Below are 26,897 nucleotides of genomic sequence, written 5' to 3'. Positions count from 1 at the left end.
TCAGAATATTACAAAAATATAAAATATGATGTTATAATATTAATATTTTATGTGTAACGGCTATCGGCAGCGGATAACGAGCGTTCATTCTGCGCTTATCGCTGCAGCGTTTTGCTGCCGCTCGTTATCAGCTGTGTGCGTTGGCTCATGCCCGCGACCTTTGATACGCGGACGGACCCGGTCCCATACATTTTATAATAGGCGTTCCAGGCCGTAACCACGTCGATGTGAATAACACGACCGAATACTATCATAAAACGCAGTCGAGTGTAATCGGAATAATAATAATAATAATTATAATGATAATGATGATAATAATAATAATAATAATAATAATTATTATTATTATTATTATTAACTAATCGAATACTCGAACAAAGAATGATAATAATATAATATACCACTAATTTTGAAGTAATGGATGAACGTAATTTTATTTTTTTTAAAACCGAGCTCGAACCGATGACGTGTCAGTACTGAGTTAAGTCTCAGTGTGATTAGCAGCCCTACCGAGGAGCTTGTGTAAAATTGTCAAAACAATAACTTGGTATCACCAAGCCCCTCCCCCGCTCACTCGGACTTGATATTTCGAAATACACTGAAACCTTTTGGATTCGAACGTGCAAATTTGAAACCCGCGAAGAGGTAACTGCAGGATCCCCTGGTCACTATAGTGGAAAAACCAAATCCACTGAATGGCTTAATCTTGCGGCGGTTATTAATGGACTTCTGCGATGGTTTTTTTTTTTTTTACGCACAACATCGAAATATGGCCCCAAACACGAGTGGCCGTACATCTGTAAGAAAACGTCATAATACGAATCAATATAATTATTGTATCAAACATAAGTTGAAAAATAAATTCGCTTATAAAAATAACACAATAAGTATGAGGTCCTTTTTCGAAATATTTTCAAAATACCTAATTGATTGAAAACAATTGCGCGAGTTTCGTCAACGTCTTGTACCCAACCTAAAGCCTATACACACAAATATATTATGTATATTGATAACGTACACAAGCACACGTATATATAACAACTATATTAGAATACTAATGTGTTGTGCACACAACTATTATGAATACTTCAGCCACACGAGATAACATGTAGCAACCGTGTTTAAAAGGCCATCATCATTGACCGAAGACAACCAATCGAGTAGAAATAATCTTTTGAATATAATTATAATTCAACTGATACAAATGTAGTTTAAATGTTTTAATTTTAAACCATACATTGTCGACGATCGTGTTTACGACAATCCATTCATTTCAGACCACTTTTTATAATATAGAGTACAAATTCTTTAAATAGATATAAAATAATATTATGTAACATTCAGAATAAGCGAGTTATTTTTATATATATTTTATTATTATTACTATTATTATTATCACTGCTATAATGACGAGACGAATATATTGCTCCATTTGTGAACGCTAAGACTACGAAAACTTTCCAAAGTATGAAAAGTTTTTGATTTTAGAAAATCATATTTTATTTCAATTCGTCGCGAGGGACGAGAGTTCAAAAACAGAGTATTTTTCAGTCTGTATAATCAGCAGAATATTCAATGAAATCCACGCGTAAAACGTTTTATAACTTTTAAAATAATATGAACTTTTCACCAATCTAAAATTAAAAAAAACTTGTACTTAAACGAAATAATTTGAAAATTATATTTGGGAAGGAACAATATAATCATATTATAGATTGTATTTATTATTATATTTTACACAATATTAATTTATTGATAATTCATTAAAATAATTATAATTATGGATAATTTCAAGCGAGGTTTAATTTATTAATCACGCATTCACGCTTGTATTGATTTACGTTTAATTTGTACATAATATATTGCCATTGCTATTCAATTATAACCTGGCAGTAAAAAGTGATTATAGAAAGTTATAAGACGTGTGTGCGTGTTAATGAAAACTATACCATATAGGTACTTATAAATTGTTCGTAAATTACGATCAATTATTAAAACTCTTATGTTTAATTATTTTATAATTTTCTCGGTTCCAATAGTAATCATGAAAAATATTTCTCCAAGTACGTAATGTATGCACGCTATCTATAGAATATTAAAAATAATAAATTTGTTATTTTATATTAGGTACGTGTGCAACACAGCAGCACAGTAATAGTATATTATTATTATGTCATGAGTTGTAATAAGTTAGAAAGTCAATGTCATGACAAAACGAAAACAATATATCACATAAAATATACTCAAGGTGTCCTTTAGATCATAATTGTATTTTAATCGAATTTAAAAACATTTGTAGAACATTGTCTAACGGATAGCGATTTAGGTGTACTCAATTCAGTATTCACTGTGTACAGGTAATAAATTGTAGGTAATATTGTACATAACTCGTAATAATATTATGAAAGTACATCGAGTTATTCTGCGTTAGGAAAAAAAAAACATGAATATTTCGCACAGAAACTAATAACTGGCAACTAAATGGATTTTTTATTCATTCTTAGTATACAGGAAGATCTATAGTGCCTATTGTTTGTTTGGAGGGAGTGGTTTTACTGAACGCGAAAGATTGATCATAGAATATTCATAACTGTGCACAGAAAAAAAACTGAATATCATTATAATATTATATACCTGAGTACAACCATTATTGGAAGCATTATAGTATAGCTTTTAAAAGATCTATTAAAAACAATTATTTTCAGACCGATCATTAAATTAAGTGCCACAGTAGCCTTCGCTATAAATTACCACGAGAAAACTATTGAAAACCATAATCGTCTTTACGGACCTCAAGAAGTACACATAAAATAACGGACAGGGTCGTTTAAAAAAGGCCATATACGCTTTCGCGCACCCAACTATATATACTACACAAGTGTCTGTGGTGTTTGCCACAGTAATAATAGTAATATTATGATGGCTTCTGTGCGCGGATTTCCTTAAAACAACAGAAAAAAAAATGTGAGATGAGTCCCACATTAGTTAACACACTTCAAAATATAAAACGCATAATACTATCGACGTATGCACATCACGGCCGACTCTACTGTACTTAGAATGTAATATTATGTTTGGGATTATTTTTTTATTCGATCACGATCTCGTTAAATAAAAACTTTAAAACAATGAATAGGAAAAAAATACTCGCAGTATTCAACAATGTATGCTATATATTACTATTGGTGGCGTGGCCAGGATTTCTAAAAGAGGGGGGGGGGGGGCAATAAAAAATATTAATCAACGTAATGAATACAATTTCAGATTTCTATAGCTATATTATATTAATTACATAATATATCATACTGTAGTAGGTACACATATAATTTTATATACTAAATACTCGTCTATGGACACAGGTCCACTGACATGAAATCAATAAAAAAAAAAAAAAAAATACGGCACCATCTGCCTCCTGGCCACGCCACTGAATTTACTAGAAATTCTTGAAATAAATTCGTAACCATACAATGCAATATCAACTTGCGCATAATAATTATACTATAATATTGTACATATTACTGAGCACTGGAAAACCGAACGTACTCGTTGTCGCTAATAATAGTAATAAATAATAACTAAAAAGACTAACGCAATCATGGTATGTATACGCTTTCCGCGAGTTATCAGGAACAGTTAACATTCAAAACGCCTTTTTAAAAATTATTATTTTGTTGCAGAAGCAAATTATTCCAACGAGATGAGATTTGTTGTTTAAAAAGTTCGTTCGGTCTCCAGCAACTATACGCCTATTTACACATACGACCCACCACTAATCAAACACCATACAATGCACGAACATATAATGCGTCTATAAACAATAATAATAATAATATAATAAACGTTCGGTATATAATGACAATATTTGTCGTCGTCGTCGCTCGCAAACAAACGACGTCCCCGCGTAGGTACCCTATATACTCGGTGCTCAGATTAGATAATAACGAGCACTTCCTATTTAATAATATTATATAATATTGGTAATAACTAATAATAATGTCATAAACTCATAAGTGACGACGCCGCTAATGAGACAGAAAGACCAACACGGTACGTTTTTCCGAAAGACAGAGGTGTCGTATGAAAACACATCGTTACTATTAATATTATTATGCACACAACACGACACGTGCGCTTCTTTTGCGCCTAAAAAGTCGTCCGATTTCGTATTTATTTTGTCATCCGCGTCGCACGGCACTGACTGCCGACAATGAATTTTCTCTGTCTCTGTCTCTCTTCTCGCAGCGATTTTCCGCGGGGCTTAACGTTATCCCGGGAGTCGAACGGAATACGAATATTATTTACTCACCACCTGCTGAATACATAACAGGTGTCATATACATTATGCGATGCACTAAATTCACAGTGTGAAATCGTGGGTGCCATTCGTAAATATTTCCGTTGCAGCGTTGCACAGCGGCAATAGGCTGCAAAGCCCCCTTTTCGTGACACGCGTTGGTTTAATGTTACTGTGTTGTTGCTATTATTATTATTATAATTATTATTATTATTATTAATAGTATACCATTTAATATTGTACTACTCCGGGACGAAAAATATATTTTATACATTGTGTTGTCGCGGCTTCGTTTTCGTGTATACATACATTTGCAGTTCGTATACAGGCACATTTGTACAGGGTTTTCCCGTGCAGTCGATCGTATGACACACAATACCGGATGCTGCTGCAAGTTGCAACATCGACCGTTTTCCGAAATAATAATATATAATATTATTATAATTCGTGTAATACAAGTATAATGATATCCGCATACCGCATGGCTCATGCAGTATTTGCGTCGCGTGATCGGATGTAAATCAAACGAACCATATTTTCGACATTTTTGTGTGGGGTCGGAGACCGCAAATAAACCCATTTCGCCGGTAAACAAATTGTTTTTATACAGGGTGATTCGCTAAAAAAGAATATTTGTATTCTTCAATAATGTAGTCAACAGTCATTTAAAATCTGATTTTTGGAATTTTTAAATATACTTACTTACACACAATATTTAAAAATTACTGAGACTTTTTGCACTATATCTATAGAAGTATCCTGTAACTTCCGTGAAGGTCCACATTTCTGTTTTTCAACTGACAACCCACCTTTTTTACTGGATGATTTTTGTGAAAATTGTGGGTACGTATCAAATTTAGAACGAGTAGTTTTCGAACTATTTAACTTTGTGCACTATGGTCTAAGGTCTAAGTAAAATAATAGAATAAAGATCCGCTATAATGGATTTGGAAAATCTAGGACAGTTGAAAATATTAGTTAAGTAATATAATATATTAATCTATCAATAGATCTACCCAACGTCACAACTATTTTATATTTTTGTAAAACCATTACAAAGGACTATTACCCTAACTCCTTAGTATTAATAACCAAGAAACCATTCCTTTGAATTTCCAATTAGGTGGATAAAAATTTAATATCGATTAAATAATAAGCAGTAGAAAATAGGGGTTTCCTTTAAAAAAGTTTGTATTGCCACAGGACACTAGTTAAGTAATACAAAAAAACTCAACTGTAATAAGCTTGGTTTTCGTTCAACATATGCTAAACAAAATGAACAAAAGTATGATATTATAACATTTACATATTATTATCATTGATGGCTCTAGGTTCAAATATTTTTTTTTAAATTAATTCCATTTCACCGAGTAATATGCATTTATTTTAAATATTATTATTAAAATTACTATTAATGTATAAAAGCGCGGACGTAGTGTTTGTGGTGTCTGCGTGCGTGTGTGTGAGTGTGTGTGCGCGCGAGTGGACTTTTGGCATTAGAACTCGTCTTGTAGATCTCTAATGGCCGCAACACCAGTTTTGCATTTTTTAACGTTTTCTACGATGTCTAATTTTATCTCAGTTAATAATGCAGGTATATACGTATATACGTTCACGAAATTTGTGTTTATAGTCGGTATATACATATATATAATACAATATATACCAACCCGTTTCCCGTAGCGCATTACACAGCAGCGTACACAAAAACAGGTTTTATAATTAAAAAATCGGTTTGATTTAACATATTGTATATAAAAAAAAAAAAGGTATGAGCCAAAACGCATTATAAAATAAATTAAACGCATTTTTCCCAACGTATACTAGCTACACACTTTACGTTATACCTATTGCCCATACAAAAAATATCACAATCCGCTTCTATACGGTGCTGGTTGCTTATATTATTATAATATTAAAAAGGTGTACGAGCGATGACCGTCGGGAGGGCGAGGTTATTCTATTATTTTTCAATTATCGACACCGTATAACCTAATGTAATATGATAATAATATATGATACAGGTACTTCGGTACTTGGATACTTGAAACACCGACAGTGCGTACGTCCAAAAACTCCGTCGCGGTAAATTCAAAATATATTTTTTTAAACCACAACCGGTAAACGTTTAACTCATATTCGTCGATTTTCCTACGTCACGGGCCATCGCAGCAAAACGTGCCTCGTCCCGGGCCGAGCCACCGATATTCGCCAGCATCGTCATCGCGAATACTATTTTGGGATTTTCGAAAAAAAAACTTTTCCGTCGGCCTCGCCCAATTGCGAAGAAAAATCTACCCTTGTCCAGCTCTTACAAATGTATGTCACTACTAAAGTTTATTGATATTACCGTGGCTGTAGTTATTACTCGACGATAAATATTAAACTGCGATTTATTCTGTTTTAGATTATTATCTTACAGGTTGTTGTTGATTTTGTTGTGAGCTTCATAATTCAGTATCCATTAAACATTTCTAAACATTGCTCTCCTCGATGTGTACTTATTACATAATATTGTGTGAAAATATTCTTCAAAAACGACTAAACGTTTCTTCGAGTCGTATAGGTCATTATAATATATTTGTCTCATTCTGACAATGGCATTATAATACCATTTATGACAACACGAACTGGTAGTTTTCAAGTAATTGTTTTTCTCTGCCGACCATATTACTATTACACCCAAATACCTAATATACCAGATATTATGTATCGTAGATCGATCGATCACGATGTAAAAATGATGTTATAGATCGGTATTTAGAATTATTAGGACCATTCTATTTCCACTCAATATACGGTCGTCGTCATAACCAGCCGATCGAGCGCAAAAAGTCTGACAAATTGTGTTTTGCTTTAAATCGGTACACAAATAGAATTATCAGGATTTACGGTGGAGCACTTACGCACATTTGGCCACCCCCGTGACGAACACCCTGCCCCCCTACCCCGTGAAAGACGTGGTCACGACGTGTGTGGACGGTACATACGGTCGTAACTCGTATAATGGAACAACAGCGAGTCGTGCGTCTGTGCCGCCGGTGGTAACGCCGCCTGAACCGCGGTATACGCCAAACATGGCCGTCGGCCCGTAACGTGCATGTAGCACACACACACGGGCGAGCGCGCGCACGCGCACGATCGCAACACACTCGCACTCGAATAATGCGGTTGCGGACGGTTCGTGCGCGTGCGCGAGCGTCCGCCGGTGATGACCGGTTACCGCACCGCTACGACGACGTCGGCCCGTTCGCTGGTATGTCCGTACGAGTTTTTTCATCGCTCTCTTGCCCGCTATCTCACTCTCTCTCACTCAATCTCTCTCTCTCTCTCGGTCCGTTCGACTGTTTGTGTCTCTGTCGTTTCGTTCTTTCCACACACGCTGCCGGCGAGCCGCCGCCGAGTAGAATAATATAATATACAATTATTATTGTTATAATATGCTTACCGGGTACCGTGTCGTCGAAAAAATTCTATGCCTATACGTATTTGGCCGAAGAATACTACCGTGGCGGAAGAAAAAAAAATTCATACAACAACAATGCGTACGACATAATAGGCAATCGAATGACAATTTTTTTTTTCCCCGTCCGAAACGTCGCGCCGCACGACGCACGCCGATTTAGATAAGAACCCGCGATGTTTGCGTACGCGTCATACACCGAGTAAATAATATTATATAAGTACCTTTGTGCCTTGTACACCATCATAATAATATGACTTATTTTCGTACACGCTGCACCCAACAAGTACACACACTCCACGTCTCAAACATAATAATATCATATTATTGCTATTTGCCAACCGCACGAACGTGTACGAGCACACGAAACTCGTCGCTTGGAACCCACTATAATATTGTTGTGCAGACTTGGGTGGAATACTTTTCAAAAGTACTCGAACACATGTGAGAAACAGCATTCGGAATAATTTGTATTCGTATCGAGTAATTAAAATACTTCAAAAGTATTACGATATTAGTTTTTAGTTTTTGTTTTAAAACATATTCAATCAATAATGGTATTTTCCTTCGGGACAATTTGGAATTGGACCCAATAACATACATAATTTTTACAATTCGTAATTTAAGTGGTCGGTACTTGATTCAAAATGTGTATATTAACATTGTAAACATTTTTGTTTCTGTATAGATAAAAAGTATTTTTTATAGGAATAAAATACCTTTGAGTAAATATTCTAAATAGTTATTCTGAGTTACTTTTGAGTAAAGTATTTTAAAAATACTGCCCAATACTGCACTTGTATTATATGTCCTTATTATAAGTAGTAAGTACACAACGAGTACACACTATTATTGCATTGACTATGAAGGCTATGAATTAGAACAAAATATCAATGGTGCCCATTTCACATTTTTGCTCTAATCATTATAACTTGGCTTTACCGTCACACGAATATTATTCTAAAACGATAATATCGATAATACTATTTATGGGCATCCAATTGATTGATTCATATTATTATTCATGTGTAACGTTGTCTACTCATGTTTTTTTTATTTTAATCTATTGTCGGTCTATAAAATGTATGTGAAGAAATCGACGTTGTCGATCGTGTCTCATTAAAATGTCCTTATTATATTCAATTCGAATTTGTGTCATCATCAGAAACATTGATTTTTAATTTATCATTTAATTATCCGTACGAGTTAATAATAATAATAAGTTAAAATTGTTAAGATGGTTTGAAAAACGCATAAATAGAAATTATTAAGCATAGTGATTAGTGATTACACACAACAAGCTACATAACGGGAAGGGCGGGGGGATAAAAAAGTAAGTACCTACAGAATGATTCGCCAAGCATGCTCTCGCCACCCTTTTATCCTATAATTAGTAATACATTTTTTTTAAGTAATATAATATATTGTAATTTTTATTTTTAGAGACCTTTCAAGTACTTGGTGGCGGTCAGACTTCATGCTTATAAATTCCACTCTTTCGACCACACATTGTAAAATTGATGATATTCGTGTTTGAAAACTTTGATGTCCCTAGATCACGAGTATATAATATAATACATATATATATCAATATATGACGTACCGTTTAGCAAAACATCAAATTAAATATTGACTAAGTACTTTTTACAATTTTAGAATAAACAATTATTTATTAAAGGGTCATACGATTTACAATTAATATAGACTTATGGAGCAAGATATAATAATTTCGATTTTCTATTATTTTTGCTCAAAATAATCATACTAACGTCAGTACGTCACGGCAATTTAAATTCCATTAATACTAAATAACATTTTGAATGTCCGAAACACTAATTTCATTAGCACATCACAACACAACAGGTGTTTTTGAATCGCTCGTTGAAATAAAAAACGCCGGGTCATCGACATTAGACCGGATTGGTATAAAACATGTACACACATTTCCTTTGGCTATAGGAATAACGTTGAGCAAATGTGAAAGTTTACGACCACCGCCAAAGAGGGAACGAAATATTTTCAGCCTGTTTTTTTTTTTTTTTAATATCGAAAACTTAATTTTGTTTCCGTTAAAGTTTTTAAAATATGTGATAGGTAGGTATAATATAATTAATATTATATTATTATCACAATACGTATATAATACAACTACTGTCTGAATAATAGCACAAGTTATACAGCTTGTTAAAATAATAATCTTTGCTATATTACATAACGAGTATTAGGATAAAAATATTTAGTTCATGTGTTCATTGGTTCTACAACTCGATTTACGTTAATTTTACATAATTCAAGCTCAACATCTATTATTAATCATACAGAATAGTAAAATAGGAAACCTCTGGATATTTATGTAGGACGATCCAGCTATCAAAGATGCCGTTCACGTATTCGAACAATATTTTAACACACTCACACAACAGTCTCTTTTGTACATATCTCGGCCATTATAATTGTACTATTATATAAAAAAATATTAGTTTAATGAAACACCCAATATTGTTGTATACTAAATAATGTCATGATTTTTTTTCAAATAAAATAAATAGTTGTAAAATTTGTATGACTTTTTTGAATCACCTAATACAATAAATAATTACTATTAAATAGGTATTAAATATATTTCATAAACGAGTATCAAGTTATTTAAGTGGATATACAATTTAGGTGCCTAAAAATTGAAATGCCCTAACATATGTGTGTAATATATTCTCATTAGTTATTTAAAGGTTTAGAGGACGGAACGCATAATAGTTTCCAAACGTTGAAATAACATCGTAATGAAAACGACTGCGACTACGATGTTGTCAAACGTGTCCAAACTATTACAACCTAATAGTGAAATTTATTGTGAAATAATTATTTTCAAACTGACTGGTCAAATCGTAAGACTGCAATATAGATACTGGAGAGTAAAGTAGAAACGTAAATTGATATATTTATAGTTTCTTTCGCGCGAAGAATAATTGACACTGTTGGTCTGTACTCGGATAAAGTTTTGGCTAAATGTTAGGGAAACCGAGGAAGTTTGGTTGTGAAACGGTGAGAATCTATACAACGCAGTCGACATTCTGGAATAGTCTCCTCAGCGTATTATACAATATTAGTGTTGTGTGCAGACCGAACCGAAAATGTAAGGCAATAATAAACGCAGTACACAAACGACATTAAACTGAGTATAATATTTTATAATATCGTATGAAATCCCGTTGGGGTTCGGTTCTGTTTGCAAATACCAGTCACCCGCGTCGCCGGCGATAGGTATTTAGATATTATCCAAAACTCCGGCACATAAGACATCAAAAAATATAAAGGTGGAGTCACACACACACACTCTAAGTCATATCGATATCAACGACTTGGGCCCCCCAATAGAATTCCTTGTTGTTTTTTTTTTTTTTAATGCGGGGCAACATCACTAGTTACCACACAAATCCACCTTGACATTCTCACATTTCAAACGCGTTATACACTTGCTTTTACCTACCAACATTCCATCGCACGCGGCATTGCGTATTCTCTCGGAAGAGATAGATATACATAAAAAGAAAGAGGTGAATAAAACGCACACAAATCGCAACTGACGTTAAGGGATTCGAAGCGTACCTACATACACACCCGTCTTGGGTCACGTAAAAAAAAAATCGCAATCGAGGTGATTAAGACTATTACATGGTTTTCACCAGCGGTATAGGACTGTATCGGAGGTATAATTCACGTACGTCGGTTAAAAGCATTATTGTCTCGTAATAATGTTTTATCCTGCAGGGTATCTAAAAACAGGATAATTATCATTTGATAAGCGTGTCTAGCAATAGGAAAAACACCGACAAGATACGACTGCAGAAACCGGATGTAGAACACTCGTTTCGCTTCTCTCACCTCCGTGAAAGAAAGATAGAGTAGTTGTGTAATTATAACTATACATTTGAATGCAATAATAAATCATTGCACGCCTAAAATGGCTGCAAGCGAAGCTCGATTTAGTAGTGTTTTGATTACGTTAATTTGAAAATGTTGTTAAAGATCTAAAGTTCTTCAGGTAATTAATAATTTAATGTTATTTTAGACGTCCAATAAATATTTAGGTATTAGGCAATGAGTAAATGGAGTGTAACCCTGTGCCTATTAATATAATAATATACAAAACTACAAATTATATCATGTAAAATATTAACCAGATGTGACAAACGATTTTTGAGATTTTTGAATTATTCTAGCTAATATACCATGTCACTATAATCAGTAGTCGCTGACCTTGTACATGAAGTTTGTAGGTCTTTAGGAAAAATCTTAAATTGGGCAATATATATATTACATAATTTATAACTATAAAACTGAAAAATGAAATTATATCAATATTTATGACTTATCTTGGGGTAGTATTTCTGAGCGTGATAAAATTTAACAGAAAATCAAAAAATTATCGGTTTTGAGCCAAAAAACGAAAAATTATAACCTAAAAAACTCAAGTGAAACGAAATAATAGCTTAGTTTTGTATTAGTACAACAATTAACAATTTATTATAATAATATCATACTCTTAATATAAAACAATAATATTAATTGTTGATTTTACCAAAAAAAGTTTCAAATGATTTCGAAGTATAGGTTCGTATAATACAGCACACGCGCACAATAGATATTTTAAAATATAATTCGTAAGCACTCAAAACACACGACAAAGGTTATACTTTGGAATAATATTTTGTAGTTGAATATATTAATATCCATCCCATTAGTTACAGAATCCAGATGCAAATGAATGTACCTATACAATACCGTAAGATTTTATCGGTCAACTCTCGCCATACTTGCCTACGCGGGTATAATGTATAGTAATGTATAAACGAGCTTACGGCAAGGATTGCATTCCTCGGAGGATTATAAAATGTATCATCTCAAAATATTCGTTTGTTACGATCCGATTTTTCTGTTCATATTCTTCTTATACACCATCATATTAATGGACCGTCATTAACTGTCAAGTGATACCGAAATATTGTTAGGATCGACAAATTTACTTTTTAAAATATCTGTAGAATAATAATTGTAAGTGCTCAAAAGTGCAGAACACAACAATAATGAAACATGTTTAAACATTCATAATTCTTAATAAATTAAGGTTCGTTTACGTAAATTAATGAACAAATAGGATTATTATTTCTTCGTTTTATAGCGTTAAATTAATAAATTACATAAAGAAGAGACATTTTATTTTTGTTTTGTAAAATAACAAGAGTACTCAGTGCAATACAATATAATACGGACATTTTATTTTTTCAAATAAGATCATATGAGATAAATTATTATTTTCATTAAGTTTACGTATTTTCAAACCATGATCATTGTAATCAGCACGACTGTACCTATCTTAGTGTGTATTTGTATAGCATATATAATACTAGTGATTGTTTAAATTAGAAATTGCGTTATTAAGATTTAATGCATTGCAAATACATTGGCGGCCCCTCTATATTCATTTAAAAATCGATTAATACAAATTGTGTACTTCATATCAAATAGGGGGGTGGTTTGTTTGTGTAGGGCGCATAAAATACAAACCTTCAGATTTAAAACAGTAATAAATTAGTGTGATCCCGAAGTCCTCTCCAATCCTCCCCCTATCCTATACTAATTAAATTTTAACCGCTAAAATGTATTGTTTGTTTTTTAATCGAAAAATAAACTATACTAGTCGACTGTGTATGTTGACGTTTTTCAACAATGTGTACAGGGCAACGTCGTTGTTTTTTATTGACACTGTTTTAACGGGGCACAGCCATTAAAAATAGTTCGGCTTAGTGGTGCTGTTTGGAAAATAATATTCAAAACCAATATTATAATATGGGTAAAAGATGTTAATTCGATTTATCATTACACTATTGGCGGCGCTAATTTTTTCATATCCTATGTTACATCATTAAGGCGATTTAAAACGTTCGCAGAGCATTCACCCTCCCCTTGACAATTATTGTACCCGACTTCCACCCACACGCAAACATCTGTAGATTTATTGAAAAAAAAAAAAATAATAATAATAACGATGCGATTTCTATAAGCGCGGTTGGGGGTGGGGTACGGTCGCATACGCACGCCTCGTTGTACATATTCTATTATGCGATGGATACATGTGGTTAGGACGCGTCTCGGGCGGAGGGCTGCGTTTTGGAAACGGTATAAAAATCGAAAAAAAATGGACTCGGGACGATCCAGACCCCGGAGGCCAAAACATTATTATTATGTTGTGTAGGTGCACGTTTTTCGAATTCTCTCCTGCGCAAAGACACACACTGCGAAGTCTCTCCTGTTTTCCCGCGGACACGTGGAACCATGGCCTTGTCTACGTCGACACACGCACACACACGCACGCACGCACACATACACACAAATTACACATGCAGCGTTCCTAACCCTTTTCTCCTCTCTCGTTCCCACACACACACACACACACACACACACACACGGAATAGGCCGTGGCAGGAAGAGGAACGGAGAGGCGGTGCGGTGGTTCGGCGGCGGCGTTGGGACGCTGACAAAATACTTGTGTGTGCTAGTGAACACACACACGCACACACGGCGTGGACGCCACTGGCAGTGGCGACTGGCGGCGACGGGACCCGCATGCCTATATAATACGATGGAACCGGCTATATGCGTGTACGACGACTACCTACTATAATAATAATAATAATAATAATAATAATAATATTATACAAACGGGCATTATAACGACGACGACGACAAACGCGGCAACGGTGGGCCGGCGGCGGCGGCGGCACAAGAGTAAAAGCGCGGGACGCAGCCGTGGCGACGTTCACACAAACGACGCGGCGGCGGCGGTCTTCGAAACAATCGAGATATTCGACAATAAGACCCAACCGTTTTTTATGAACCACTTCATTTTATTTTTTAGTTTTTTTTTTTTTTGAGGAAATATCTCGTTTTTACCTGACGAAAGGTCGGTTTGGATTTTTTGTTTCGGACACGACAATAATTATTATTATTAGCAGAGCTAGTAAAGTAGGCATTATAATATAGGAATATATCATTATCATTATTATAAACTCGTACACAAATACGTTTGTTCGTTTTTATATTGTACGCGGCAGTGTCGTATACCGAGAAAAAAAAACATTGGCTTCGACGATGACACGTGTACACCTGCTGCTGCTGCCCTCTCGGTTTATAAATCGGACATTTTTAAGGCCATTCGAAAATAGGACATGTTTGGCTTTTTCTTGGTCACGACGAAAATTGTTTTTTTTCCTTTTAACTTTAATGGAATTTCGACCAAGCCAGAAACATCTATATTTACGACGTATTTTTACCAGCGTAACGAACTTGTGTGTCGTATATACGATGACATTAATTCTCATTTAAAAGTCATCAAAAGGTTTCCCTCCTCGTCAGCTACACGAGTATTTTTTTTACGATTTTCTAATAAATGACATCCAACAGCTATTACTACGGTGTACTGCAGAGCAGTACACGCTCGTGTTCGATTTTCGGTTAATTTGCGTAAGATGGATATCTATTCTCTTTTTTACACATATATTCTCACACTTGTTGATGCCCATCGAAGTCGTCGTAGATAGGCGAACAATTTCTCAGTTATCTACATACGCACACGTAGTCTAAGGAACATATACGCACCATCTCTAATTCCCACCGTTCAGCTTCTCGGTATTTCTCTCTGTATCAATAAAAATCGTATGCCGCAGCCGGTTTGATTCTTCGCTGTTCACTACAATAATAATATAAACTAGCTCCTTTGATCAGAACAAAATTTCCTGTCGTTATAGACTTTCATGGCATAAAATATCTAAACTGGTTTCTATATCCTCTTAACTCATTTAAAATATTCTAGTTCGATTCACTGTGAGACTTTTAATTGATAAAATATTTATATACGTGACATATTATCGTCCAAACCTTTGCAACAACCATCGTTCTGATTCTGGTTATTTTAATTTACTTTTACTACTGCTGAGATAATAATATCCATTTAACGAAATCGACATTCCATAGACGTTAAGTTATTAAAAAAGTTAATAAATTGTGGCGAGGAACACATAGAAATACACAATAACAAAATACATTCTAATCCGATGGAAATAATGCGTATAAGGTGATATTATTTTTTAAGTAATCGGAAAAATGTATTTTTAGTTTTTTATACGATAAGAAAAACAAGTTTTCAACAACAGATTGAACATTTCAACATTAAAATAAAATACAATAGACAAATTTCAAACTTAATTCCCAATTAAACGTCGGAAACACGCATTCATAAGACGCCATATTATAAACTTAAAACTTGAATTACATTTAAAATCTTTTATCAAGTTTGTTGGTATTTATTTTACTTTTTAAAAATCGTACAGTACAAATATTAAAAATAGTAGGTACACACCACACATACTACTCTTAACTAATGTACATTTGATTATAATTATAATAGATTTAAAATCATTAAATAATTAATCACAAAAAGTTAAGAACCTAGAAGGTACTTAGCAGTGAATATTTTAGTAAAGAAGTAATCAGTTTGGTTTTTATAAATATATAATATACATACCTATTCATTATGAAGTATACAGAGAAGTTTAATGTTAGTAGGTATATTTATTTTACTCTTAATTGTATAAATGTATGGGCAAATATTTGTTTACTAAATAATATTGATGTGTCAATACATAGTAAAATGTATTTTATCTAACCTAACCTCTGTATAAAGGCACGTTTTCACAATATATATGTTCACGAGTACGTGCACAAAAATTATTTGCTGTGATTGGTTGGTATCCATGTTAAGCATTTGGTTTACCAGTGTTTATACATTCTTATTTCTTACCATACAATTAACCAAGTTACCGTACGTCGTACGTGTTGGATCTAGCTCAAAATGTTTGAAAATTCGTACACAAATTCGTGTACGCAGCACACCATCGCAATACTGACTAAAAGATGATAAGTTAGGTTAACATTTATTATAAACAATTATCAAGAACCATATCACATGATTTAACCAGTTTTCTAGTAAAACCAATGTGAAACGTTTGGAGGGCCGATCGTAGTGAACACAAATAATGTGTGCGTACACGCGAACGTGTATAGTGGAAACCCGCTTCAAATTTAAATTTCTTAAAAATATTGTATTTTATTTTTATTAACGGAAAAATTTCGTCTCTCCTATGGTGAAATATTAGCCCATCCAATACTTCAAATTGTCTAATGTTACTCAATCCATTTCGTATACATTAAAATGTATATGAGACCACTAAAACACACTTATTATGCCAATTTTCACAAGCTTCATTCATAATTTATTATCGTATCACGCATATCCGTTGCACATACATGATTGCACCGACTAAGGGAAACACAATTACCAGCAAAAGCACTTGGTCTAGTTGATTTTCAAACCGAATTTCGAACGACATCGTAGGTAGGTAATCAGATAAAACAATTTTCAATAGAATCAACAATTTGTTATGTATGAATGCATGCGTGGGATACGTACACAGTACACGTGGCAGGGCGAGTAGAGGTTCTTTTGAAACAAAATAAGTAACTTACACGCATGTTCGGAGTTGTCTGTTAGTAATCTCTTTATAACTTCAAAAATAAAAATACTCTCTACGGGGTTCGAAATGCAAGTAGGTATTATATTAAACGGAGAGCAATTGAACCAACACGCGTATACGATTTTGGAATTTCTTCAAGGCCATTTCGAGTCAGCAGTTTTTGAAGAGGGTAAAAAATGGCAAAAAAAAAAAACAATAATCGCCGCAATTTTGTAAGGCAGTGGTATGAAGAGTTTAATCTGTACACAACGAATGTCAAATGTCAGGACCTCTTTTTTTCGTCGAAACAATGGACTTCCTCTTTAACAACTACCGCCGTAATTACATAACTTGATTAAGTCGTCAAATATATCAACTATGTCTGCATCTGAAATAAATTTTTGTTCGTAACTCAATTACTGTACATCCAATAACGCAATATCCACTCTATATAAAGGTGTATAATGTATATAAAATTAACTAAATAAAAACACCAATTTTCTCGTTTTTAAAACAAATTGAGAATTATAATCTTAAGAGTTAAATTATTGATTCCATTATAAGTATTCGTACATTTTTAAATTTAAAAAAAGCGCTGAAGTAAAATTTAAAAAAAATAATTATTCAAGTAGAAAAACATTTTACCCATTCCGTAAAAAAATGTTGTTATTACATTTACGATTTTTTTATCAACTAATGTCGTTTCAGATGTCTAAGAGTGCTAGTAAGGTAAGTTATACTAGTTCGTAGGTAATATAATTGGTTTGTATGGAATAATAATCACAGTAGATTTAAAAAAAAATAATATACAGAAAAACATAACAGGTTTAAAATAACTATTTTCAAATCGATAAGAGTGTTGAAGCAGTGTGACTTATTAGCCAAAACACGAGGTTAAGAATAAAAATAGAGAAAAACACCATTTTTGGTTCAGTTACCTGACACACACACACACAATTTGGCAATAGCCGAATACTTTTGAAAAACACTTATTATTATAGAATATTATGTCATGTGTTTGTACCCGTGCACACCTTGAAATATATGTAAGATAGTTTATTTAATTGACAATCTTATTAATTTTACAACCAAGTGAAAACAATAAATGTAACTTTCCAAAACTTTTATAATACTGGTACTCAAATGTATGAATAAAAAATCGTTACAAATATAAAAACTGAACAGTGAATTGATTTTAAATTTAAGTTTTAAATAACAATCAATAATTATTTCCAATTCATTGCAGAAAATGTGTTCCTCAATTACGCGAGAGTACTTTTAAATTACGTTATTGTTGTTTAACTGATTACGTATAAACCACAGACTGTTTTACAACACGCCAACAATTAAATTAAATACTTGGGTTATCATACTTATCCAACTAGTTAAAATTGTATTAAATTTCGTAAAATGTTTTAATAAACCAAAAAAAAAAAAAAAAAAATGAAAATAAAACGAGTAATAGCATAATATTAAAATATTCAAGAGGTTTTCATATTAACAAATATTCAAAACTGTCAATTAGACCTTAAGTCAAACGCGTTTTCAAATAAATCTCAAGTTTCAATTGAAAAAAATCTATGGGGTATCATAATATTATATACTTATAAAGATTATCGAAACGTATGATTTGGATTCACCTGTTTTCGGGTATACAAGTGTAACACGAAACAGTTTTACCGAGTATTTGACAAGTGTCACTTACACTACAACGATATTGAAAACCAAACGTAAAATGTATTTTACATCGCATAGGTAATTCGTATACACATGGATACGATATACTATGAATTAATAACAACCCGGACGTAAAACGGTAAAAATAAAACGTCGACGACGGACCACAATGATTTTTTTTTTATTGAAATTTCCTTGGCGTTATTATTTTTATTGAACGGTCCAATGACAATTACACTATGACTATGCTGTAACAACCCAAAATTAAACACTACATATGTCATAAATAGGGTGTAAGGCCGACCGAGAGACGTCGTCGTCGGCCTCGATTTCAGCTGCCTGCAACGACGATGGCAATAATAATAACAATAATGTGACTGTTACAAGTATAACAAATCCACTCGTCGCAGGTTTCCCAATCAGAACCAGCGTATTATTACCTGCACGCACGAGGCACTTACAAAAATACCGCCAAAAGATTTATTTTATTAGATAGGTACGCGAGGGGGAAAAAGGAAAAAATAATACAACCGCCGGAGAGGTCAAATCAAAGAGGCACTCGTGATTTTTTATTTTATCGTCGACCTAACCCTCGGAGGGCCCAGGGGGCACACACACACACGTGGATACGTGACTGACGAAACCGGTTTCCACCCCAAAGACAATAGACGGAGGAAAAAAAAATTAATAACAAACGCGGGTTGTTCTCAAGCAAGGTCAGAGTAGGACAAAAAGCGGGTGGCCGATTGTGTGACTATAATCAATGATCAATCTAGAGGAAAACATAAGACGTGTAGTGTGGATGACTATGGACTAAAAACTAATAATAATTACGACGACACGGGAGGTAGTTCAATGATATTAAAGTAGTAGCAATAGCAATAATAATAATAATAATAACCATGAGATTAATATATTAAACGTACAAGTAATTATTGGTAAGCCGGCGCACGGTAACGAATAATATGGTTTATAAAAAAAAAAAAATACAAAACAATAGGTAGAGTACAATACACAATAAAAATTAACTACCTCGCGAGGAGGGACACAAAAATATCCACCGTAGATTGTCGCAAGTCCAAGAGCACGGTATGAAGTTCCTACGAGTAACATTCAAAATTTGAACGTAGGAACTCTATACCTCGCTAGTGGTCATTGCTGTAATGTGTCCATGAACGTAGATGATGATGAAGTGGTTGTCGATGCCGCTGTGGACGGAGAACTATGGTAGCAGGTAGTTGTAAGTGCACTGAAGACTACACCGGCGGCGTGGAGTCAAGAATGCGGAGCGAGCAGCAGGCGGGCCCGTCGACCGCCATCTGTGGGGGTTTTTATGTCTTTTAATTTTTTTGTTACACTGAACACGCATTCAGGATGAGCGCGACACCCGGAGTGAGGAGATTTTTATTGTTATTATTTTCGAAATCGCAACTACTCTTTTGAATAACTTTGTTATTTAAAAATATTGTCTTGCCGTTACATCGCGTATGAGTTACGACCGTAGGGTGGACGAGACGGTTCACATACCACGTGTACGTGGCGAACGACCGTAGACGAAATTTGTCCGGAACAAAACAGAAATACCGAAAATACATGGCGTGGAGTATTTGTAGAGAATAAAGACCGAAAATCGATGATAGACCGGATACACGACGTTTGTGGATAAACCTACGCGCCCTTTATGCCCGGCCAAGTTTTAAAATTAGACGTAGACCGGCGAAGACGACACGCGGTATTTTTTCACGTGTTGGAGGCGAGGTAAGAAAAAAAAATAAGAGTTTGACATTCCGAAAAAATAATTGTTATTAAATTATAAAAATAAAATATTGTAGATAACGCGAGTGGAAAAAATTTAAAACGTAAAAAAATAAATAAATTGAAAACCATGTGGTGGTGATGATGATTCGACACACGGCGGAGGCGGCCACGACACACGCCCTACAGCGGACGACGACAACGCGGGCGGCGCAAGTGAAGAATAATAAAAAATTGACATATTTTTTTTTTTAAATAAATTTGTTAAGTCTACTAGAGTTAAATTAATGTACACGCAAAGAATGAAAAGAAAAAATAAATTTGAAAAAAACATAAAAAAAAAAAAAAACAATTTTAGACTCACCTGTGTGATGGGTCCGTCCGCAGCAGCAGCGACGCCGGTCTGACGTCGAGCAAAACAGACAACGGTGTGAGTGATACAGTGTCGGCGTACCGGTGCGGTGCCGCGAGAGGCAGTCGACGGACACGACCGATCGTCAAGGCGGTGGCGGAGAAAAGGACGGTGGGATCGCCAGTGGTCGGACGCGCCGCGTTCGTTCGGCCCGAGTCGGCGGCCGTCGGGCCGCGCCACTTGTCCGCCGCGCATCACCACCACCACCACGACGACGACGACGACGATGGCGCGACTGTGGTGGGGAGTTCGAGGAGCGCGTGCGCACCGAACACCGCCGCGACCCGCTTTCGACTTCGCCGCCACCGCTGCCGCCACTCGCCACGTCAAATGCTACCACCACTCCGCCGCCCGTCTGCCAGAGTCGGGGCGACCGACGCCACCGGACACGCGCAACCTTCGCTCGTACGCGACGATCGTACAACAATGTACGGCTAGCGCGCCACGTTTACCGCCAAAAACGTAACGAAACGCACTGGCGACGAGTAGGCACTTTCGAAAACGATTTTATACGATGATTTTCACGGCCCCACCCGACGAAAACTCCCACCCGAGAGCGACCCGACGCCGCCGCCAGCGAATCGTAGGTACACAGATGGGTTGGTGGGTTAGGCATACCCACCGCACGAAATCGCCGTCCGTTAAAACTTAATATTATGATCACATCAAATTATTAATATTTAAATATTGTTGTCGAGAAAAACTCATCACGAGCAATTACGATTTAAGTCGTTTTCGGAAACTATTGAAACCGTGATATTTGTGACTCGAGAAAAAATGTATATCTACCTATTGAGCATATTATATAAAACTATGTACCCAAGCCCCGAGACACCCGACCATTATACAGTATTTTATTAATATATTATATCGTACCTATATGTTACTGCCACCTAGTGGATTTGACGAGAAATAATTTTGATAACCGAGTCGAGACTACACTACTCATAACTACCTAGTAATAATTTTATACGCAATATGTGTACTGTGTTACACGTCGTTTGGTTTTTTTTTAATAAACCTATTTTTAAAATAATGAATTATCAGATTTATATGATAAAAATATTACATTAGGTAGAATAATTATCGACTGTGAAGGTGGTGGTCATCTACTGTAAATATCACTATTATACGAGCGCAAAAGTGAATTTTAATATTTGAAAGTAATTGTTTTTGTACTACCATCATTGACATGTTATCCCGTGGCGTTTTTAAAATTACTTTAGAACGTTTCGCGATCGACTTAATTAACGGCAATTTAACTTTTCGTTGGTTATAAATTTATAATATATTATTTTTTATATCTTACCAAACTAAACACGACAGAATTGGTAAGAAAAACTGTAAAATTAGATTACGGACAAAATAATAAATATTTAATTTAAATTTTGTGACATAATCATGCATACATTTGTATTATTTTTGTATTACCCGACGGGTCACCATTGTAGCTCATGAGTGGAAAATATGAACAAATACAATTTCGAACGCTGAATAGTTATCGAAGAAATATAACATATTATAATATTATATATGTTCGCGTATGATTCTGTGCGTGTGGGGAACAATCGTACATGCCGCACCCCCTTTTGAAAGTTTTTTTTGTACGCATTTTTTTTCTGGTCGGGGTATCGTCCCGGACGACCTAACACACAAAATCGATCCGCCGCCGGATTTGTCAACAACAACGCATCGACCCCGTTAGAGTAATCCAATAAAAATGTACTCCGTGAACGGGGGACGCACACACGAAAAAAAATAAAGCCTAAAACACGTATTCCACCCCCTTTTGTGGACGTCGTCGGTAGTCGTCGCCATTGACCTTATATTATATTAAAATCGTATAATATGCATACAAAACAAAAATACGGCGTTACGTGTATCCTGAATCGATAGATCGTTTATTAATTTTAGTGATCCGAAGGCCTAGAAGATGGAAAAAACTGTTTCTACAGTATTATTGAGTATACAATATATTACAATTTACGTATTATAAATTAAATATAAACATAATAATTTTCTAAGGACGATGAAATGCACACTGAAAATATTATGTTCCTACGCCGAGAAATTCGAACCACGTGTTCAAGGAGTGGTATTCACTATTCACTGACTGGTCATACGACCGTGTATGTTTGGTTGTCTGGCGAAGACGCCTGCAGCGTAGAGTTACGTCTGACGTATAAAATATAATATTATTATAAAATTATTTTTGGAAAAAATAATGAAATGTGTGTCTGGGTGTTTGAAAAGAGCACAGTTATACCTCGGGAGACTACTACCACACGCATTGCGTTAATGTTAGGAACAATATACGAAACGCGTTGAAGTTTGTAAACCAACAGTATAACATTATTATATATAGGCACCTATAATTAATACACATACATTATTATTATAATGGTAGAAAAACGTTTATTTTTAAACACGGATTCGGTTTTTTTTCTCTGACGCGAGTGTGTTATGATTTACATTTTTAAAATATAATTACGTTACAGGATACGAGAAATGGTTTAAACATGATCATATGACATTTGAATATTACCACGGCGACAAGTAGTAAAAAAATATTATGAATATTCAAAGAGGGCTTACAAAAAAAAAAAAAATAATAATATTAAATAAAGACGATATTCGTTTAACCTCTTGTGACAAGACTTTTGGGGACTGAAAATTATAAACATTTGCGTGAAGTGTAATAGATAATATTATTACCTAATTAAATTATCAAACGACCGTTAGTCAGTTAAAAAAATTATAATAATTAAGTATAATTTATGAATTGTTCAGTGGTCACCAAAGTATTATACATTTAGGTATATTGTAATTTAATGTATCTGCGATAGTGAAATATGCATTATACAATTGTGTGTTAGGTAAAGGTTTTTTTAAACTGTTTAAAAAAAAAATTACCTAATGGTTCATAATAAAATATATAATACTGTTTTGAAATAAACGATAAAATATTACTTATCTCAACGTACCGGATTATACATTAATTATTTAATCAGGTTTATTTTTTTTTCTATTAAATTATTACCTAACAACGTTTCTAGATAAGAAGGTACAAACAAAAATAAGACCGACTTAATTTATATACTTGTACAAATTATCTATTTGAACCAAACGCCAGTAAAAATTAAAAAAAATATATTTTATAGATGTCCCAACCATTATTTTATTTTTGTTTTATAAAAAGTGTACCTACCTAATTCGTTTATAAAAAATAACCACCCAACAAAATAAATAATAATTATGGAACATAAAAATATTAAATACTAAATAAACAATAATATATTAATTGTATTTAATTTCAATTATTAAGATGCCACTACAATAGAGGTAGGTACAAATAATTAATATTTAGATTATATTTGATACGTTTTCTTGTTTTTAAGCGACATTTAATATTGATATTTAAAATTAGTTATTGAAATTTGATAGTGAATACATTCAAATTTTCGTGTTAACCAATATTATATATCATCGAATTCCGAGATTAACGAGCCAACGGTTTAATTAGTCTTAAAACATTACAAGTGTAAATAAAAATATGTTTTATGGTATAAAACGGTTAACGTGACATTATTATTATAATATAGTGTTTGACACGTCGAAAAAACACCTGTGAGACTTAATTATGATCTACTAAAACACGAATGGGTCCCTGCAATGATGATCATCGGTGCATATATATTATATTATTATGTAGACAAATAATAATTGCAGCGGTAATATTATTATAATTGCATAAACATTACAAAACAGACTCGAAAAAACAAATACAGCCATAATAATAACACAACCCAAAACTTTTAAGCACCTATATTTTATTTTATTATATTTTATTTCGAGACCGAGATGTACGACAAATTACTGAACCGAACGGATAAAATAAACATGTAGTTAATATCATTAGGAAATAATATTTTGTGCGTCACATAAACTTATAAAATATGCAATAATGTTATGTATTTAATAATGACATACTGACCTTAGTGTGCGGCGAAGTCGGCGGCAGTGGCGGATAAATAAAATTTAAAAAAATCGGTTACATATTATTATTGAGTTAAAGGAACGCTTGAAGTCGCGTCGAGATGGAGACCACAGAAAAAATGTCGAGTTGGAGTAAATGAAAAAAATAAATGAACGAAATGATCCGAAACATACATTTACTATATTGTTGCGTGTGTTGCGGGAGAGTCGGCGCGTGTGCGAGTGATGAGAGTGTTACGGGCGGAACGGGGAGCGAGAGAGATGAGGAATGAGCGAGCGAGCGGCGAAAGAACGGGACATGGAAAAAAAATTGGAATGTTCTCCGAGTTGGCAGAATCGGCCGCGGGTGTGAACGGGACTCGTGTGCGTGCGCGCGCGTGTGGGGAGGGCGCCGACGAGTGACCGTGGCCGATGGCCGGCGGCGAGTGTCGGCGCGCGTGCGCGGTCCGTCGAGCGTGTTGCCGGCCGGTAGCGCGCGAAGAGAGTGTCGGCACGGCGTCCGCGGTCGTCTCGTCGTCGAGCGCGCGGCACCACCGTCGGCGGCGGTACGCGCGCTTGCACGCTTCCCATTGGCCGGACGGCGTCCTGTCGACACGCCTGCCGCCGCCTCGCGCGCGGTCGTGGCCTCGGCCGCCGTGGCCGGGTGTCAGCGGTGCCGCCATCTGTGGCTGCAGATGTCACGGCAGGTAATAGGTCACGATCAGCGTACAGGGAGCGCTGCCGTCGCTACTGGCGCCGCGAGAGCAGATGGCGTTCCCGTCCCGCTGTGCCGCGACCGCTAGATGGCGCGTCGTGTAGGTCCCACCAAGTTTTTAATAAAATATTATTCGATATTATTATGAAGACGCTGTAGGTGTATTTTAAGCTGTGAAATAATTGTAATTTTTTTTTTTTGGTTGGGGGGGGGGAGCAAAATATAAGGTATATAAGTGTTAAATTCAAAAAAAATTCTAATTGTAATACAATATTAAATTAGGAGACAACTTATGGAATAAATACTGAACAACTACTGAAATACAGTAAAGTTGTATACATACTTGTCGTACTGTATATTAAAATCTATGTCTTTTTTGGCCTACTAATACAATTATAAATACATTTTTATAGTTTTGAATAATAATTAGTTATAAGATAAAATCTATGAATTCTATTTTGTCCTCCAGCAAGCATAATATCTATTATAATATTAAACTTTTCTGTGTCTATATGCAATCTAAGCCAACTAAACATTCTTCTCTCAAATTTGACTTTAACCAAGATTTTAACACTTATCGATTAAGAATGCAATGCAATAGGTACTAATTAATATACATAATTCATACATATGGAACAATCCACAAAACTACAAAAGTGGTGTAAGTAAATGAGGTCAGTAAAATAATTTCAATATAAAGCATATAAGAAAGCATAAAAGATAGTAAATGGAATTTTTCGAATTTCTCATGTTTATAATATGATATTCAAATTAAATAAGTAAGACAAATTAAAAAACTAATCGCATCAAAAGCTACAGATACAGGCAATATTTTGAACTATTTGTATTGTAACCACAACTCCTAATAATAACTTGGTCGAATCAAACATTTACATTTTTCCAATCATGTTTATTGGATTTCGGGCACGAATGCACGATGTAGATAAGACTCAAGACTACATGCAAGGTTTATATGCCATTGTGTGACACTTTGAATGCATCGAGATTATGAATTACAACGATTCCCTTAACAA

General features: G+C 34.6%; 1 long non-coding RNA gene across 1 annotated transcript; it reads right to left on the bottom strand.

Moving 5' to 3' along the window:
- Positions 1–738: 738 nt before the first annotated feature.
- LOC111027760 lies at positions 739–8,465 on the bottom strand. Its single transcript, XR_002603844.1, has 2 exons — positions 7,746–8,465; positions 739–797 (listed from the first exon to the last, which is right to left on the bottom strand). It is a non-coding gene; the product is annotated as an uncharacterized LOC111027760 (long non-coding RNA).
- Positions 8,466–26,897: the final 18,432 nt, after the last annotated feature.

Source organism: Myzus persicae, unplaced genomic scaffold, assembly GCF_001856785.1.
Source record: "Myzus persicae strain clone G006 unplaced genomic scaffold, MPER_G0061.0, whole genome shotgun sequence".
Classification (NCBI taxonomy): Eukaryota; Metazoa; Arthropoda; class Insecta; order Hemiptera; family Aphididae; genus Myzus; species Myzus persicae.
This window is presented reverse-complemented; position numbering and strand designations above follow the sequence as displayed.